We start from the raw sequence: 16,475 nt of genomic DNA on the forward strand, positions 1-16,475 counted from the left end.
CCCTGATTATAAGGTGTTATTTTATTGAATCACTCAACTATTAAAATTTTTGAAATAGTTTATTGACTATAGGGCATTGCTTTGTTGAGTCCTTCAATTATTAAAAGTTACAAAATAGTCCTCTGGCTATTATATGTTCCAAACTCGTCCTTTTTTGTTAAAAATTGATGATAGTTTGAGCTAAATATTAAATTGCTAAGTATGATATGATAAAATATAATCTCAAAATCTTAAACGACTATCATATCTCGGTCAACATGTTAATATCCAACTCAGATTGTTATCAAGTTTTTAACAAAGAAGGATGAGTTTGGAACAAATGAATAATCGAGTGACTATTTTGTAACTTTTAATAGTCGAATGACTCAACAAAATAACGTCTATAGTTGGAGTGACTATTTTGTAACTTCTATTAGTCGAGGGAGTCAAAAAAGTAACACCCTATAATTGGGGACCATTTGTGTATTTTATCCAAAACTATTGCGACTTTGAATTTATTTATATCTTTTCTTTAACTAATCGAAAGTGACATTAATTATTATGATATTGTTATTATAATTTATGATATTAATTGTCACGATATTAATATAATAATATGTTAAAAAGATATGATTGATTTTAAAAATTAAAGAATTTAATTAGTTTATTTATAATTTAATTATTATTTATATCTCTTAAAATTATAATTACATTTACAGTTAATGCATATTCACAATTATACTCAAATTTACATTGAAATAAACTTAAACAAATATATAGAGTGATAAATTTAGACAATATCATATTATGAAACTTAAATAAAAAATTGAGTTTGATTTTATATATTATAAATATATTTAGAGTGAATTTGAATATTACAATTTAATTATATAAAATTAATTTTTTAATGGAATACGCTAGTTTTATTAGAAGATGAAATATCTAAAGTTATAATAAATGTTTACGATCATAATAATTATAAATGTAAACCAACCACATAACTAGGATATTTTCTTATGATCATTAACACAAAAACTATACACTTAAGATCACACAATGACTATACAAGGAAAAAAGTTAAAAACCTAATCAAAAACTAGAATAAAAGATAGATACGAACAGATCTGACTGCATCAATAAATTAATTGTAAAAGGGATAAAGCTACTGAAAGATCACCGACAAACAACAAATCATAATCGAGCGAAGTGAAAAACCTCTTCGCGAACACAAATCATGTATCTAAATCCAATTCGAGGGTTCAAAGCATGGAAGATAAACATGATAACAAATAAGCGCCATCTTGATCAGTTATGGTGATGTCAAATTTAACCCTGAGAAAAAAAAACTAAAATAACAGTCAAACAACCCAAAAGTGCCCGCGGATATAAACGTGCCATAAAAAAATAAAAAATTATCATAAAGACATTGTTATAAAAAACTATAAAACAAAAAAAATAAATAAATATGTTATATAAAAAATTAAAGGAAAAACTAGAAATATTGATCGCGACAACCAACACAAAAATTGGTTCGACAATCTATCAACCAAAAATGAAAAAAATAGTTAAAAGACTTTTAAGATTTTTTTAAATAACCTATGATAATTACAAGATAATATAATATAATTATTCAAATTCGAGACCTCAAAAAAATAATACTTCCTTTAACCATTGATGCCACTCAATTGACTCAATTCATTGTTTAAATTTATTTATATTATTTATTGTTTAAATTTTTAATGAATAAGAACTAAACATGAAAAATCTAAAACAAACAAGCTAAAAATAAAGGAATAAAAACAAACCAATATCTATTCATTCCACATCCTAAAAATAAAAATAAAATATATTTTTTTATTATTTTCCGAAAATATTTAACATTTTTTTAAATATAAAAAAAACCTGGATAAAAATTCTTACTTTCTCTTCATTAACTCTACAACAACACAGCTTGACAGCCAGTAAGATGATTATATAAAATATGATATTCCAACAAAAAATATATGGAATTTAGCGGCGGCGGCGACACCCCATAATGCATCCAAGAAATACGTTTCGATCGACATGGGAATGCGAGGACCATACCGAGAAGAAGTGCTCTCTCTTACCAAATGAAACGTTCACACCTTCCTCTTCTCCAGAAACCTCGAACGGAGCTCGGTGCTTTGGTTCTGATTCTGATCTCCACGGACACCTTTTGAGGACGTAACTCGGGAGAGAGATGATTTTTGCTCGGACCCTGAATGGAGTCTCTGGCTCATGGAGAGGCGACTGCTACCTGAAAGAAGCCAACTTGATCGACTATCGCTGGGCCCTAAAGAAGAGGTCAGCCTGCTGCTGCTCGATGCAACAGCCCTCTTGGACATGCTGCTAGGGCGGTTAGAAGAAGTTCGTGCCTTTCCAGAGTCATTATCCTGGAAAACCATGATCGAACTTCACATTAGCCTTCGGGATAAAACATGAACTCTACATGCATCCTCGTATCCAAAGACATGGACAGACATATCGAACGTATTCCATGAAATAGATCCAGATCCATATAGGAAAGAAGCAAGAAAACGATAACCGAGTGTAAATACAACAAATTTTTTGGCAGTCTGATGCCTACCATATCCTTTGATGGTGATGCCTTCTCTGATACCTTCTGTTTGAGATGTCCACTGCCTGAAGCATTTTTCCTAGTAAATGCCTCAGCAGCGCCTGAAACTCTATCCCGGGTTTCTCGTGCTACAGTAAAACACATGGAAGGAAAAGAGGGGAAAATCCATTAACATTCACTTAACACAAAGGGAAAACTTTTTTTCTTTCATGAAGTAACAGCCCTGAAACATGTCGAATCACTTGGCTGTAAAATGGCAAGGTTAAGTACCCGAGCCTCGAGCATGATAATTGCAATTGAGAATTGTATCGAGAAGGAATTCTAGAAAACTATGGAAATCAGAAATCCAAATGCACCCTAAGCATTCTAAACATTTTAATCACACAACACAACTGAATATCCCCCTCCTGACAACCTATCCAGAGAACGGATCATACCTGATGGCTTCTTTGTTCTTTCAGCAGATGTTCCAATGTTTGCAACAACTTTTCCACTTGATGGCTGAAAAGACACACAACAAAGCAAATAAGAATAATCCGCGATGGGCGAGATGCAGAGCTCAATGGTGGCACTCACTGACCCGTTGTTTAGAGCTACCAGTCAGCTGGGGATACTTGAGTACGGTCCAGTCATATACAAAGTCGAACTGATAACCTGTCAAGAAAACCAACTCGGTCAAAACTTCCTCCACCAGCCTTCAAAGAAATATTTTGGAGCAACTTGAAAGCAGGAAAACCAACTCCAGCTAGAAACAGAATGATATGATGGACGCGTTATCAATTTTGCAATAACAAACCGTGCTAATGACGTTACAAATAAATTTTGAAAGACATTGGTACACAATCCTTTTCCAATTTTAAGGTGCATGAATTAGCTACTGATATTTGGGTACATGTAATTATGAGTTATGACACAGCAACACCAATCTATGCAGAGTTTCTGGTACATTTGGATGACTCTAGACAAGACCAGAAGAAATTAGAAAGGTAGGCCATCAAGTTTCCAGAAAGCAGCCCATCTTCAAGTTGCTTCCACAATAATGTGTAAATGTTAAATATTGAAACAGTCATGCGTTGAATGGTAGCATTTGTGTTAAGACGCAGATAGACTAGGGTATTCAAGACGTTACAAATATTTTTGGGCATTACAAAAGATACAAAAAACTTCCATCCATTAGTATTAACTGAGATATGATGAAAGTTTTCGAACATGAAACTACAATGCTTGGTTCTTACCTTCTTTAATAAATAAGTCACGAAAAAGCTTCTTCAAGTATGAATAATCTGGCTTGTCTTCAAAGTGTAATGAACTACAATAATGGAAATATGATACGAATTCAGATGGATATGACTTGCAAAGTACCTAAAGGAAGGATTGGCATTTTTTATATGATTAGTCACAAATAAGGGAAGTGCAGTGACAGGGTAACGGCAATAGCCTTGCCTTTTCAGAATTCAATATTATAAGCATAGTATCCTACATGCAAGTGACCAGTTGAAACTTACAGTACCTCAACAGGAGTTAACTTCTTCTTTTCACTGATTTTATCATACTTCTGCTTTTTTGTCCCTGCTCTAAGGCCCTGCCATGGAAGGCTGATTCCAGAAATACAAAAATTTTAAGATCGTGAATAAAGAAAAATAGTTTTCAAATCAAATTTAGAACGCACAAAAGAATAGTGATTTTATTGTTATAACCTTCCCCGTAAGAAATACATTAGCACATAACCAAGTGATTCCAAATCATCTCTTCTGCTTTGCTCTGCACATGAATCAAGAAACAATTAGAATGCACAATTTAAATCATGTCTATCATGATTATGTGGACAAGAAGGGGAAAAACAATAAACAAAAGATACAAGGCTCAACAAACATGTAGGAAAGAAAATTAAACTCAAGAAACATAGGGTTAAAGGAAACCTTTAGTTTTATTTTAATTCAAAGAAAATATCAATGATGAGTTGTGACTGTAATAATTTTACAACTTATTTACAAAGATAATTTAATCCAAGCCATAGATTTAAAACATAAAGAAAACTTGCAATCCTAGCCATCCAAAATATCTCTAATATTTAACAATATTAAAATAAATAAATACTATAACAATATATGCTCCTGAGTCATTATCCCCAGCTTAGAAAACTCGACTATTGCGAGAGAACTTTCACTTCAGCATAAGTTTCGAGATCAAATCTCTGCACTCTTCTTCACAATCCAAGTACTTTCACTAGCTGGTTTGACCAGTCATTTCACCAAAAATCTCCTATATTGATTACCCCTACCAGACCTAACTTCTTTAACATCCAACACATAATTAATAGCCTCAGTCTTCGCTTTAGGAAGTTGTTGCACTTGATCTGAAAGTTCAGCAACATCCCCATCAAAATCCACAAAAGGATACAGGTCTGAAACATTTAAAGCTAGACTGATATGCAAATCTGAAGGCAACTTACTCACATAAGCATTAGAGTTTATTTTGTTCAACACTTTACATAGCCCAAACTTCTTTGACTTCAACTTGTGATAAGTGCCCTTTGGAATCCCGTATTCTGTGCAAAATTCTTGCAAATTGATAAGATGGACACCTATTCACCAATCTCTCCATATCCTTGCACATTTTTTTTGCCAAAAATATCCATCCGCAATAAATTCCATGGTCTTGTCTCTTTCAAAGAGTCCTCCCAAGCAATTTCCATGAAGTTCCCTCATAATCTGCTCATGTAAAGATCCTTCCAGAATGCACAAACAGTTATCTCTAAACACATACCCAACATGTAACCAATAAAACAAATTATTCATGCTTACTTGATCCTTCCAATTCAGAAATAATGGTCAAAATATGGGTCAATTTTTTATTGGTTCCTCAATTCATCGAAACCATCACTTCGACACTCATAGACGTCAATAGTGAAAATTGTCTACTGAATGCATCTGCCATAACATTTGTGTCCTTGGTCTTATACTTCACGTAAAAATTAAACTCATTAAGATAGGAACACTACTTAGCAAGCCGATCTTTGAGCTTTTTTACGAGCTCAAAAGTTCCAATGCTCGATGATCTGAGTAAACATCAAACTCTCAATAAGCAAAGTAACTTCCAATGTTGAACTGCCCTAACCAAACATAGAACTATAAATCATAAGTCGAATAGTGTTGTTTAGCATCGAGTAGCTTCTCACTAAAAAATTCAACAGGTCTTCCTTCTTGGCTGAGAACAGTCCCAATTTCCAACTGAGATGCATCACATTCGTTCACAAATAACTCTCAAAATCTGGAAGTGCAAGGACAAGTGCCTTTGTCATCAAAATCTTAACTGCTTCAAAGGCCTTTTGAAGTTGTTCATCTTCGAACATTCGGTGATAGGGTTCATAACAGTACTGAAATTCTTGATAAACCTCCTATAAAATGAAGCCAACCCATGAAAGTTTCGAACATCTTTAAAATTCTACGGTGTCAACCATTCTCTAGCTGTGCATTGACCTTCTCTAGATCTGGTTTGATGCCAACAGCAGAGACAACAAACCCCAAAAAGACTTCTTCACAAAAAAGGTGCACTTCATTAAATTTATATAAAGCTCATTTTTTTCAACACCTCCAAAACTTGTTGCAAGTGAGATAAGTGTTCTTAATTGCTTTAACTGTAAAATTGATGTTGTCAAAATAAAAAACAAAGAATTCAAAAATGGCTTAAGTACTTCATTCATGACCGACATAAAAGTGCTCAGTGAACTTGAAAGGCCAAAGGGCCTCACTAATCATAAAGACCAGAAGCCTTGGTCATCATTTTCCATTCATCTTCACCTCTCAACCTGATCTGGTGGTACCACTTTTCAATCAATCTTTGAAATAACCTTAGAACCAGCCAATTATTCAAGCATATCATTCAATCACGAGATGAGAAACTTATATTTAATGGCGAATTTGTTAATTGCAAGGCTATCCATTCACATCCTCCAAGAACCATCCTTCTTTGGAGCAACATTAGGCATGCACACAGGCTGAAACTTTCACAAACCAAACCCTTAACCAACAATTCTTCTACTTTTTTTTTGATAGAAGTTGGATGTCTCATTAAAAACTCCCTTCTTATTCGTTCACACACTAAGAAGTATGTTAACGAACATTGGAAGGAAGAAAAGAGTACCTCAAATTATATTAATAACAATACCCAATACAAAAGATTACACAAAATATCCTCCTATAGTGATAAACACCATTACAACAAACACCTTAACCTCATATAACCTCAACCAAAGTCGCAATCTAAACACCTTATTTCTAATTACACCTCCAGTAATAGAATTTAAACAACGCAACAGAACATAAAACAAAATAAAAGCAACACCTGCAACCATATAAACTAAATTAAACCACAAATAGAAAGGCAAAATCTAATTAGATTCGTCTTCTTCAGGAGCCCACGAGTTTGGCTTGAATGAAGGCTCTATCTCATGCACCATGATCTTGAAGGAGTTGTCACCCACCTTCAATTCCAACGTCGCATCAATTCTCGCACCAGCCTTTGCTAGGACTTGAATTTTTGCCCGATCAAAGGATGATGGTGACTGACAGCTTTCGTCGATTGCTAGTAATGACCCCAACTATCAACAATGTTCTTGAAGGTATCCCAATTCCATGCGTGAAACGGAACACCCTCGCAAACTAACCATACTCGGCGACACTCCAATACCAAACTCTCTGACCAAGCTTCGACTATAGAAAACCACTCTGCGAGAGTCTCTGATTTATCGTTCTTCACACTTCTCAAAGAAGCAGAATCTTCGAAAATCATTAATACCGCATTTCCAGCAGCTCTCATTAAGGAGAAGCCAGTGAGGCCCTTCGCATGCATTTGTCTAGCGAGATGACTGATTTTGATGAAATTTTTACACCACCCCACTAGACAATAATTCAACACCTGAAGTTTTTCTTCATCAATAACACCTTCGACTTTATAATGCTTCTTCCTCGAATCATCTTCCATCCCGGACTTGTGGAGAACACCTGTGGAAGACTTTCTCCAATAGGATTGACGAGGTTTGAATTTAGCGAAAGAAACGCCAATTTTGCTGCCGTCGATATAAGAGCCATTCATTTTTGAGGTCGCTCTCCTTGCTTCTTCGATTGAAGCGAAGCGAATGAAACCAAAACGAACTCCTTTTGCATTTCTTTTATTTGGAATAAAAGCATCAATAACCCGACCATGGGAGCAAAACAATGATCCAAGCCTCTTCCAATGGATATTCTCTGGTAAATTTTCAACAAATAATGTGTAGCATCCATACTTACCAACATTGCACTCCTTTGTGATAGATTCCCTGGTTCCATCGTGGACACCATCAACTGCTGACTTTTCGTCGCAACTCCCAGATTTAAAAGGCACATGAATACTTGGAGATGCTAAAGAGGCTGGATTTGGCAATGGCTATACTGGAGGAACAGGAGCATTAGAATTAGAAATAATACCTCTTTTAACAACAAGATTCTTCCTTGCCATCTCAATGTGCAAAAGGGACTTCAACTTAGAATCAAAAACCATTTTCTGGAGAGCATCCTTGGCAACAACTGCAAATTCTGCATTTGAGAAGAGAGCGAAACCCTTAGGCTTTTCTCCTTTATAACTCAAATGAGAATCTTTAAAGCCTGGAAGCCATCTCAGAAGATTCTGCAGCTCTCTCTCTTTGACATCTACAGGCAGACCCATAATGAAGATGGTACGAACCTCCTCAAGATGAGAAGTGAGAGATGACGGAGAAAGCGCGTCTGCAAAGAATGAAGGAGTTTGGCCCTTCGATTTCTGCTGGACAGAAGGGAGGATTCCAGCACCCCGCAAGAAGAAAAACGTTGAAGTAAAAACAACCCAGGGACTTGACGGAACTGATCTGTTAGCGCCCGACGATGGAAGTTGTGACTGCCGACGATGGAGGCTGTGACTGCCGGCGAAAAAAGAAGGGAGTAGGTGATGAATAGAGTCCAACAGGTAGATATAGAACCTGAAGACAGATGAACTTCGTAGTTATCCCGACAAAAAAACTAAAACACGAAAACGCCATGGGTCTGGAAGATAGGAAAAAATTGTAATGTCGCAAGAAAAAGGCCAGCCCAGCGGGAAGAAGATGTACAGGCGATGAGACGCTGGCAAAACGGAAACCAAAGCGTAAAGATCTTTGACGGAGAAGATGCATCGCCAAAAACTGAAAGCCGAAGGTCCTTGTCCAAGATCTACTGAGTTGAAGGCTCACCCTGACGTAATGATGCCTAGAACCGAGATGATGGCGCCGAGACGAAAAAACCTGGAAGATTTGGTGGTCAACAGCCACCGGATGTGGCGGCCGACGCGGTGACAAACGGCGGCGATGGGTGGCGGACGACGGTGGCGGACAACGAATGAATGTCAGAGGGGAGAATAAATTTCAAAAATGCCTGGGATATTTGAAATTTGAAAAACACCTAGGTTAGAGAGAAGCTAGAGCTTCTCTCACTATAGACAAATTTGGTAAAGAGGCACCCGATGCTAAATGAATAGCGTGTTGAATACTTCTCATGGGTGGCAAGCCTTAAAGCATATCACTGCAAACTAACTCAACAAATACTGAATTTTTGGTACGTATTCAAGTGATCTTTCCATTTGTCACAACTCACAAATTTACTCATCAAGGCACACACTAGATTTGATTCTTTATATTTAAGCTAAAATTGTTCAACTGATAAAAACCCACTAAATTTGCTACTTTTAGAAGCATTAACAACTCCCTTCACATCTTTTAAAGGATGGAAAGCGTACTTTTTACCTCCTTTGTAAAGGAACAAGTATTTGGCTTGGTTCGATGCTCTATATCATGATCATACAACCAAGTTCTCCCCATAAAAATGTTCACTCACGCTCATAGGAACAATATCACACAAGGATTCATCATCCAAATCATTCTCCACAATGAACTTAACTAAGCATCTCGACGTGACAAGAATTCTTTACCTCTTTTAAGCAACATATTTTGTAAGGATGAGGGTGCTTTTATGTAGCCAGCTTCAACTTCTCTATTACCTCTTTTGAAATACCATTCTCCCTACAACCACCGTCAATAACCATGTCAAACCTTCCCACCACAATGTAATTTAGTACGAAAAATGCTAGGTCACATCCAATCTTCTTGTTCACCTTCAGTTGATATTACAGTTCACAAACAATCAAGAATTCTCATTGAAAAGGGTACACGTCCATATCTTCATTCTCTTTAACATGCTTATCGTAAATGGGGTTTAGGATAATGTCCTCTTGCTCTTCCATCCTAGTTAAAGGTACCCTTTGTCCAGGACAAGAATAAGAACTATGGCCTCTTTCACTAGTAAAACAACGACTCTAAGAGTTGCTACCAGCCTTAGAAACATTTTGTCCAACTACTTTCACCCACAAATCTCAGTATGGCCTTCTTGTCAATACTCCCAAGATTTTCCATATTTCCTTTACCACAATTCATAGAAGAAGCCTCGCAATTGTTTTTTAAGGTTGTTTGTTATGTTTTAACACCTCAAACAACTCCAACCCTTCCTTGTATCACTTCAATTCTTCTAGAGGCTTTCTTGCATCGTATCGTCAAACACACTTTTCAGCCATTAAAGCATGTTGTCGTACATCTTCAAGGTTCAATAATCAAACCACTCTAATCTCATCCTTAATAGACTGATTTTGTCTTGCTAGATAACGAAAAGTCATATGCTCATTACTTTCATTCAACCCACCTCAAACAAAAAGATTGTTAAATTCAGAGGTGTACTCTTTCACCGACAATCCCTTTTGCCTTAACAAGTGGAACTTCTCATACAACTCCATTGCATAATCAACGAGCTAATTTTTTGCTTACCTCCGCATGCTCATTGCTCTTCAACTCTCTTTCACCATTGAAGAGTCTTTCAATTTTAGCTTCACAAACAACACCTTACTAACCTCTACCATACGCTTAGACTTGAAACAATCCCCTAAACTAGTTTTCCTATCCAAATAATCTTATGCATGCATCTTACCATGAAAGTCAGCAACTTCGACTCTAATTTCGCCTTCAAGGGCATGTCCAATAGCTCCTCCAATCCACCTGTTGTCGCCTGATTTACGGTTCCACCATCATGGAAGAGGTTTACTTCATCTCTTAGATCAGATTCCTCAGTTTGACTACCTTCCAATATTTCAAACTGATTGTGAGTACCCTCTAGAATCTCCACCCGAGCTCCCACTAGTTCATGTCGCTGTCTATCATGAATTACATGCGATAATTCTTCTACCAAGCATAAAATTGCAGCCAAATCCGTCCCTTGACACTAATTTCCTCTTGGAGGGCCTCTACCGTGTCCAACTATGGCTTCAAAGTAAACCTTACTCCAAAGATCTAACGATGCTTTGATTACCAATATTGATGTGGGTAATAAAAACAACAACAATAAAAAGATCTAACCGCTACAGGTTATTTTTCCAAGATTGTTTTTGATAGCTATTAATAAATCAGGAAAGCTATGTGAGTTTGGAGATTTTCATCCATCGGGCTGGATTTGGGATGTTCAAGTGAGGAGAAATTTAAATGATTGGGAGTTGGAACAATGGTGTAACTTGATGAGCACTATTTCTCTTGTTTCTCTGTCTACAGAATCCAGTGATGGCTTAATTTGGAAAGGCAGTGGGGATGGTATGTTTACAGTAAGTTCTTGTGTTAAGAATGTGTTTTTGGTTCCGAAGAGGTTCAATTCTGGATGAAGGTTGTTTGGACAGGACTACTACCACCTCGAGTTGAGACTTTACTGTGGAAAATTGTGCAAAAAAGCTTGCTGTTAAGACTGAATTGGCAAGAAGAGGAGTTCAAGGAATTGACGATGTTTTATGCCCTCTTTGTAAAAAGGTTGATGAGTCTTCCTCGCATTTATTCTTTTCATGTTCGGTTGTGTGGGCATTATGGAATAAGTTCTTACAATTGTGGAGTGTTAGTTCTGTTCTTCATGAAGATGCTAAAACTTTTTTATTAGGCTGGGAAGAGTTGAAGCCAAATTCTGCTATATGGTCATTCATTCCTGGGGTTGTTATTTGGACCGTTTGGAAAACCAGAAATTTAATTGTTTTTGAAGGGGGAAAGTTGGATCAGATTGAATTATTCTTTTTAGCAAGAGTCAGGCTGGCATCTTGGTTCCTAGCTAAGTATAAGGATATCTCTATTCCTAAAGACTCGTTGATTTCGGACCCTTCAATAGGGGATTCCCATTCGTCCTACAAGTTCCTGAAGTCTTCTAATGTTCCCTGGTGTCCTCCTCCTATAGGCTTCATTAAACTGAATGTGGATGCTACCACTAGTAGTGATTGGAAGAAAAGTGGGTTGGGAAGCATTTTAAGGGATCATCTTGGTGCAATATTAGGATCTTTTCAGGAGTCAGAAGGTCCGGGTCCTCCAACTTTGAAGGAACTTAAAGCTATTCAAAGGGGACTTGTTTTCGTCTCATCTATCCAAGAGAGGGAAAAATTCCGTTTGATTGTTGAGAGTGACAGCAGGGTAGCTGTGGACTGGATTGTTAAAGCTGATTCTTGTCCAGCTGTGTATGCTTATATTGTTAAAGATATAGTCGTTAAACTTAGGTTTTGTGGGGGATTTGTTAGATGGGTTACAAGAACAGCTAACATGGAGGCTGATGCCTTAGCAAAAGCTGGTATAGGCTGAATTTTATGTATTTTGTTCTCGAGTGATTATTTGTAAGGGTTAGGGTTTTCTCCCTATAGGCTGTAATTCCTACTTTATTCAATAAAGTTATAAGGCACTCTTTTCCATCTTCAGATGATTAAGGAGTTTACGCATTAACTCCATTAATCAAGAAGGTGGTTTTTAATGAGGCCTTCAAATCTTATCAAAAAAAAAGTAGGAAAGAAGATGGAACTCAAGAAAAACTTAGGGTTAAAGGAAACCTATAATTTTCTTTTTAATTCAAAGAAAAAATAATGATAAGTTGTGGCTGTAATATTTTTACAGCTTATTAATCCTAGAGTTACAAAGATTATTTAATCCTAGCCCTAGGTTAAAAACATAAAGGAAACTTATAATCCTAGCCATCCAAAATATATTTAATATTTAATAAAAACAAAAAATAAATGAATATTATAACAATATAAGCTCCTGCATCACATGAGTAAGCAAAAACAAGAAAATAACTAATCTAGCACTTTACCCACCAAATCCAAGGTGAGTGTTAACACTTGCATATCGAGCTGTTCCGGTAAGATTCTTGTTCTCTCTGTAAAAATAGCAAATATAGAAAACAAAGAATAAGTAGATAAACAACCACTCAAATAAACAATTGAAACTAATCCTAGATGTTGGTCAAGATGCAATCACTTTTTGGACAATTTAAAGTAGCATGTAAGCAATTGAACACAAAAGAATGAAAGTAAAAGAAGATCACAACTGTTCAAAAACTTCCAAAGTACCCTGGTACCGGCCTTTTCTAGCTTGTTTAGTTATATGCAATCATTTTCAACAAGAATCACCACCCATAAGCAATTAGTTTACATGTATCTACCTTTCAGATAGAAAAACATGTTACATACAGCTGATAAACATACTAGATAAATGAAATTGCAGGAAACAAGGACTCATTGTAAGACTATTATGGATAACTAACAATTGTAAATGCATACCTATATGGTATGTGTTTATGAGTTTGAAGATCCCTATACTTTTTGGCAAGGCCATAAGCAATTAGTTTACATATATCTACCTTTCAGATAGAAAAACATGTTACATACAGCTGATAAACATACTAGATAAATGAAATTGCAGGAAACAAGGACTCATTGTAAGACTATTATGGATAACCAACAACGGTAAATGCATACCTATATGGTATGTGTTATGAGTTTGAAGATCCCTATACTTTTTAGCAAGGCCATAATCAATGATATACACCTGTTATAAAATCAATGTGATGGTTAGTAGCAAGTCAATATTTTTAGATAATGGCCAATCGCATAAAAAATAAATACAGTTGCAATAACTTTTTGGAATATACAGTTATCAACTATTGATACAAGCAAGAGAAACTAAAGCAAACTTCAATACATAATCAGAAGCTGACTTATGGCATCAATATGAAACAATATTTGATTAAAGCTCAACATAAATAAAGGCAATTTACTCCATAAGAGGATACATGATAAAATCTTACCCGCCTACATGTTATTTCAATATCTTAAACTCTTCTCTCTTCATTGAATTAAATAATTGTATCATATTTATGTTGCAGAAATGCTTATGTGAAATTTTCACAAAGAAAATCACATCAATGCATTCACAATACAAGATCTTGCTGAAGTCCTCTCTTTAAACTTCTCAGTTACCACTGTATCAGATAATGAACTATTTAATCTCACAGTTTACACAAAAAAGGATTAGCTTTTACTCTGGAACATGATAATTTTCTTCTTTAAACTCTCTTATTGTAATCTGAAACTATTAACTGCTACAATTATGAGTGTGAACCATAGCCTTATTAATGATGAATAATCTTAAGAACCACTTATCGGTATTAGCAAGACATAAAATAATAAACGTCACACTCTAAAATCTAAATTTCCACCTTTTTCTATTTCACCAACCATGAAGTGTGATAAAATTTCAAATGAGTGCACTCCACAATCTAACTAGAAATTGAAAGCATTTAGCTAAAGTACCTGATTTGCTTTTCGTCCCAAACCCATTAGAAAGTTGTCAGGTTTTATATCACGGTGAAGAAATCCCCTTGAGTGCATATATTCAATTCTGTGATCTGAAGGATAACAGAAATAGAAGAACTCCTTACATTTTATGTTAACTAAATAGGAAGAAGATCAATTTATCCAATAAGTCATGTAAACATACTAACTGATCTGCAAGCATTAAAACTGTCTTCAAAGAGAGCTTTCGATTGCAGTAGTTGAACAAGTCTCAAGGCTTGGTCCAAGAAGCTCGATAACCATAATATTGAAGTCATTGTCAACCCCAAACCAATTGAGGTGGGGAATCCCCGCTTCATCAAAAAAATAAAGAAAAACAACAATAAACTTTAGCTAATCTTTTTCATATTGAGTTAATTTCTCCCATTATACTTATTTATAATCAGCACAGAAACTAACAAAATCTTACTTCCGCCTTGAAGAAGCATGTACAATTTTGACTCATAGTGAAGCTGAGGGTGCTTGGTCTTCACAGGTTCCTAAAATGTAGGCAAAAAGAATATCATGGTGATCAATATCCAATGAGATTAAGGTAGGGAACTGGTAAAATCATTCTGAATTCACTTCTCATAACATTTCAAGAAGAAAATGGCACTTTTCATTCTACAATGCATGCATTGTACTGATCTCTAAAGTGCTTCTATGAAACTACAATACTCGGTATAGTTCCATTTTCATAAATTTCAGCCTATGTATCACACGTTCAACTTTAGGCGGAGATATTTAGTCAAAAGGGAAAAATAAAATATTGACAGATATAGTGCTTACACAGTTGTGAGAAATACAAAACTTGAAACTGCCCAAAAAAGGCCCTACTCCAAAATTCAATGTAACTTTTAATACAATATCGGTTCTGATCAGCATTTCCCAGCACATTACAACTCACAAGTTCAAAGCTCAATATTTTAGCATCCACCCAATCAAATCTAGCAACCAACTGAAAACTTTATCATTGGGCAAAGCATGTTCTGATCCAATAAATCTCTTAAACTCACGCTTACTAAATGAGATACATGGCTATTCCCTTAATATAATGACAACTTAATTTAACTCATTTCCACACAGAGAACATTCAAAATCCAACTGATTGCATCTAAAATCAGTAAATTACTAACAAAAATTAAGCTAATCAAATCTTTATTAAAATTTAATTCCAGAAACACAAGGCTCATACCATCTTAATCGCAACTTCTTCCCCTGTCTGTATATTGATCCCTATCAAAACAAATTCCCAGTAAATCAGATTAATTATTACTTCAATTCAAAAGGTGAAAAATAAAGAGGAAATAAATAAGAGAAACAGATTTACCGAGGAAAAGCTCGCCGAAAGATCCAGCTCCGATCTTCCGGCCCATTTTGAATTTTCCACCGACTACACGATCCATTATCAATTTACTAGATTATTCACCAAAAAGTAATCAAGATATTAAAAAAAACACTCAGACGATTTCATAACAGAATCGGCTCGAAATGGGATAAATAAAAGGAGGAAATTATTGGATCAATGAACCACATTGCTTGAAAAAAAAAAAAGAGAACAGTTTTCGTGGGAAAAAATCAATAAAAAGGAATTAAAACAAAGAGAATATCAAATGAAAAGAGGAAAAGGAGGCGGGGAAAAGGATAGAAAGAAATCGAACAAAGATTTCAATTCAGCAGCAGAAGAAGAAGAAGATGATGAAAGGGAATTTTATCTATTTCTCTAATCTTTTGGGGTTTTTATTTTTCTTTGAAGAAAAAGTAATTTATGTTTTTTTCTCCTTAATGGAAACTTTTCTTTTCTTTTCTATATCTTTTTGGTACATAATTTGATTAATTTCCTTCTGCTTTGTGCGCGGTGGCTAGCAAGCACGTGATCCGCGTGCGTATAACTTTTAAGTGACGTTTGGTTCGCTAGAATCCCTTGAAATTAAGAGAATTGAAATCTAATTCCACCACTTTCTAATGTTTGGTTTAAGTTTTCAAAGGTTCTATCAAAGGAGGAAAAGTAAATTTCATCCATAAACATGATGGAATTGAAATCCTTTGGAGGATGGAATGTGAAATTTGATCATACTACCCTCATCAATCTTTTGGTATTTGGGTTGGATTTTTAAAAAAAAAAATTGGGTCGGGTTCGGGTTCTGGTTTAGGGTGAAAAATACTCGACCCGACCCGAAAA

General features: G+C 35.4%; 1 pseudogene; it reads right to left on the reverse strand.

Annotated features, from left to right (window-relative positions):
* Positions 1–1,892: 1,892 nt before the first annotated feature.
* On the reverse strand, positions 1,893–15,814 carry LOC120148440 (annotated as a pseudogene).
* Positions 15,815–16,475: the final 661 nt, after the last annotated feature.

The sequence above is a fragment of the Hibiscus syriacus genome, unplaced genomic scaffold (assembly GCF_006381635.1).
Source record: "Hibiscus syriacus cultivar Baekdansim isolate YM2019G1 unplaced genomic scaffold, ASM638163v2 tig00002655_pilon, whole genome shotgun sequence".
Classification (NCBI taxonomy): Eukaryota; Viridiplantae; Streptophyta; class Magnoliopsida; order Malvales; family Malvaceae; genus Hibiscus; species Hibiscus syriacus.